The following is a 4,871-nucleotide window of genomic DNA, read 5'->3' as shown; positions in this document are numbered from 1 at the left end:
CCAACGTGCTCAGCGCGACGAGGGGATTCAGTAGAGTCTAGCCGCGCGTCCGGAGGTGCCGTAAATCGGCGGCGCCACCTCACGCCGACTCGCCGGCGTTTAACCGCCGGTGGAGTCAAACTACCGGTCAAACTGTAACTAGTCGCTGCTTGCGTGGCAGTCTACGTGGCCCAGGCCCCACGCGTCAGTGACTAGGGTTAGGGTATGCCACGGTAACAAAACATGTTGTTCATTTAATTGAATTCCAGAAAATTGCTGCAACTTAAATTTTTTTATAGAAAATTCAATTTAAGTCAGCAAAATATAAATTCGATATCAAAATGATCCTAAAAATAAACTCTATCCAATAAAAATATAAAATTGAATTTAATAAAAATTCAATTATTTAATACTTGTTAATTAAGCATTTTCCTTTAATTCTTAATACAATTAAAAAATTCAGAAATTAGGAAAACTTTTAAATTAAATAAAAACCAGTAAATAAACAAAGAAAGCATTAAAAGTAATTATCTTCATTTGTTATTTTGTTAAATCATTATTAGAGAGATTTAAACCCTGATTAATAATTACCCTAATTATTAATTGTTCTAAAATAGAAAAATGCCAAATCCAATATTATTTTTATTTCAAAATTATTAATAACTTTACTTTGCAAACAAGTTATTAATTCAAGAACTATAGGGTAATTAGTAAACCCTAGTTCTATAAGAAAGAAAACTAGAACCTCATCATTTCATGTGATTCCTAAAACCCTAATTCCATTAGGAATCCTAGCTCCACTATTTTATGTGTGAAGCATAAATTGTTTCCAAACCTAAACCCAAATAACATGTGATGATGTTACCTTATTAGTAACCATAGATCCATATTTAGCAACTCAATGCTTGTTCAAAACCACATAAAATATTGGAACCCAATCACTACTAATTAGCATCCCATGTGTTCATCTTAATAAAACCTAGTCCCTATCCTACCTAGATGATCAAATAGGATCCACCCTAATCCTTATTACCAAGAATCTTATTCTTACTCATCCTTAATTAGCATCACACCAATGTAATGAACCTCAGGAGCAACTATGCCAAATCCAGAGCATTACCTAACCATATTCCACTAAACCCTACTAGTATTGGATACTTATCAACCAACCTATTTAGGAGCCAATTATTCCTTACTTAATAGAACCAACAGTAAAACCTAGACCACCTCAACCCTAATTGCAATACTTCTTATTATTTAAGAAGTATGTTCTTCAAAAGTTATTCTTTTGAAGTAAATAAAGAATTATCATCAACCCTGCTTATAAGGACCTATAAAACCTAGCTAGCTATCACCAACAAGATGAACCAATCCTGATAGCAACCTTGTATGAATAATTGCTTAGGATGCCTAGGCTTAACTCAAACTTACAAGCCCTAGGTGTCGATGAATCCAACTAGGTTGTGATCCATCTACTACTTACTCCAGAAACCAATTAGAACCATAGAAAACCATAAAACTCCACAAACCTAATTATCATACTTGTTCTTCATCAAGGAACATGTTCTTCAAAAGTTATTCTTTTGAAGTATATGATAATTAATCATTAACCATGCCATATAGTAATAAAACTGACAACTATTCTTTACATGTTAACATTATGCCAAATATCATTCTTGGTGTGCTCAATTGGTTACTATGCTTTATTATCCACCTGTCCATGATACCAAGTAATCCTACTTGAATAAGAACCTTGTTTGTGAATCACTCTAAAAGTGCAACACACCCTGAATCAATCATTACAACTCACTGATCCTAAATCATCGGGGTTAGGTCACGCTTAGAGAGATTGCATCTCATACTTATGCATTATTGCATCCTTGCCAATCTTTTAAACATCGTCCTTACCGGACGATGATGCTATTTCAGAATTTGGAGTTATTGCGTATCGAAGACCTTGCCTGCATAATCTTGCAGTCAAGAAAGGCAAGTTCATCACTTGCTCATGTCATTTGAGTATTTCTATCAAATTACTTGCAAAGTACTATGGTTATCACTATTGCATAAAAACCAAAACCACTATTTTCATAACTATGAATATGACTATGTGGTGGGCAATGGAACCATGGATTGTGTTGATATGGTGGAGGTTCCATTGCAAGGGTTTATATCCATCTAGGATTAAACAACAAATGTCGTCCAGTGATTCTTGTGCCGCAATACCCGTGTTAACCATAAGATTCGGAGTGGGACGGAGTAGTCAAAAGTGTTTCCACCTCTCGTTCATCAATGGATGCTCATTACCGGGTGCACATGATCTTGCGAGACTTGATGCAGGGGTGGGAACCCGTAGAAGTCCCAACGGTAATGGGGTCTATGATGGGTTGCAACTGCCGGCGTAGGAATGTATGGTAGAGCCGTGCATTGACGTCGTGGTCGGGGTCCACCCTGAAATCTATGGGAATAATGGGACCGGCGTGGACCCAGGGTCGGAGTTTGCAGCAAAGGGTGGGTGTTCGAGGTAGCGGAGGAACATGATTGGCTAGACCTTATACCGGGCCTCACACCATAGGAAGTGTGGACGGGGAATATGCCCGGTTGGCACCAAGGTTAAGATCTCTTATGGGTAAAGCAACACACCTCTGCAGAGTGTAAAGAACCGTGACCTGTCACTCCCTGTTCCAGGATATGGAACTGCGAACGCGGCCGGAAAGGAGCTTCATGAAGTTCTAGTAAACCGGTGAAGGCTGACGGACATAGTTCTTCTGAATAAAAGCAACCTTTTGAAGAAATGGTTATGAAAACTTGCATTGGTATTAGACTTTCTGGTCTAATGCCGTGGCTAGTGCATTAAACACCTCTTTCCTATAATGAACTTGTTGAGTACGCTCGTACTCATCCCACTCTTAAATCCCCTGCTTAGATATGGAGCATCGACGAAGGGTCTACAGTGCAACTCGAAGGCCGAGGATTCAACAACTACTTCAAGAGACAGGACCCTGTCAGAGGAGTCAGATACCACATCCAACAAGGAGAAAACCTAGTTTAGCCATAGAAGGGAACTAGCTTCCTAAACCTAGCTCCTATTTAGCTAGAATCTATTAATAGCCTCTATAGCTAGTCAAATACTCTACAAATAGAGTTCGTGATGGGATTAGACTACGAGTCGTTCTTCTGGAGTTTATTTGCAGATTTACCTCATTGTAAAGTAGGAGGCTGTGCTGATCTTATGTAATAGAGTCAGTGTTGTAATTCTATAGACATGCCTTGGACCCGCATATGTTTCTGTTGTACCACTCTGAGCGATATAATACCCGTGGAACTTGCATACTACACCATGCAGTGGTATGCCGGGTCACCACACTTCGTGTCATGTCCTAAATCGTGTTCCAACCAAGAATAAAGAGATTACCCCTTATGAGGAATGGGAAAAGAAAAGACCAACACTCTCCTACCTACGAACTTGGGGTTTTTTGGCTAAAGTGAATTTGCCAATCACCAAAAAGCGAAAGCTTGGACCAAAAACCGTGGATTGTGTCTTTCTTGGCTATGCTGCCCATAGCATTGCTTATAGATTTCTTGTGGTGAAATCTGGAGTGGACGACATGAATGTTGGCACCATCTTTGAATCAAGAGATGCTACATTCTTTGAGGATATATTTCCTATGAGAGATATGCATGGCATGTCTAGTTGGGAATCTGATCCAATACATGAAACTCCTATGGAGTCTAATGAGGAATCTGATGATGAGAGTTCAAATTCTGATGAACATGACAATGAAGCTCCCACAAGGAGTAAGAGACAAAGGACTGCAAAGTCTTTTGGTAATGATTTCATTGTGTATCTTGTGGATGATACTCCCACTACCATTTCAGAAGCTCTCGCATCTCCTGATTCAGACTACTGGAAGGAAGCGGTTCAAAGCGGGATGGATTCCATCTTGGCTAATGAAACATGAGAGTTAACTGAGCGTGCTTATGGGTGCAAACCTGTAGGATGTAAATGGGTATTTAAGAAGAAGCTTAGAGCTGATGGTACTATTGAGAAGTACAAAGCTCGGCTTGTAGCCAAAGGCTATACCCAAAAGGAAGGCGAAGATTTCTTCGATACGTACTCACCTGTGGCGAGATTGACCACCATTCGAGTACTACTATCATTGGCTGCCTCACACGGTCTTCTCGTTCATCAAATGGACGTTAAGACGGCTTTCCTAAATGGAGAGTTGGATGAGGAAATTTACATGGAACAGCCTGATGGTTTCGTACTGCAAGGTCAAGAAAGAAAGGTGTGTAAATTAAAGAAATCTTTGTATGGTCTCAAACAAGCACCCAAACAATGGCATGAGAAGTTTGAAAGAACTTTGACATCTGTGGGTTTTGTTGTCAATGAAGCTGACAAATGTGTGTACTACCGCCATGGTGGGGGTGAGGGCGTTGTCCTATGCTTGTATGTGGATGACATAATAATTTTTGGGACAAGTCTCAAAGTGATTGAGGAAGTAAAAATCTTCTTATCTCAGTGTTTCGAGATGAAAGATCTTGGAGAAGCTGATGTTATATTGAACATCAAGTTATTGAGAGATGAGAATAATGGGATTACACTTGTGCAATCTCATTATGTTTAGAAGGTGTTGAACAGATTTGGCTATGCTGATTGCAAATCTTCTCTCACACCTTATGATCCTAGTGTCTTGCTTCGAAAGAATGAAAAGACAACTAGAGATCAATTGAGATACTCTCAAATCATTGGTTCACTCATGTATTTAGCTTGCGCTACGAGGCCTGATATCTTGTTTGCTGTGTGCAAACTTAGCCGGTTTGTGGCCAACCCGGGAGATGATCATTGGCATGCTCTTGAGAGAGTGATGCGCTATCTAAAGGGACCATGAGTT

The sequence above is a fragment of the Lolium perenne genome, chromosome 5 (assembly GCF_019359855.2).
Source record: "Lolium perenne isolate Kyuss_39 chromosome 5, Kyuss_2.0, whole genome shotgun sequence".
Classification (NCBI taxonomy): domain Eukaryota; kingdom Viridiplantae; phylum Streptophyta; class Magnoliopsida; order Poales; family Poaceae; genus Lolium; species Lolium perenne.
The sequence above is the reverse complement of the archived record's forward strand: the minus strand, read 5'-3'. Positions refer to the sequence as shown.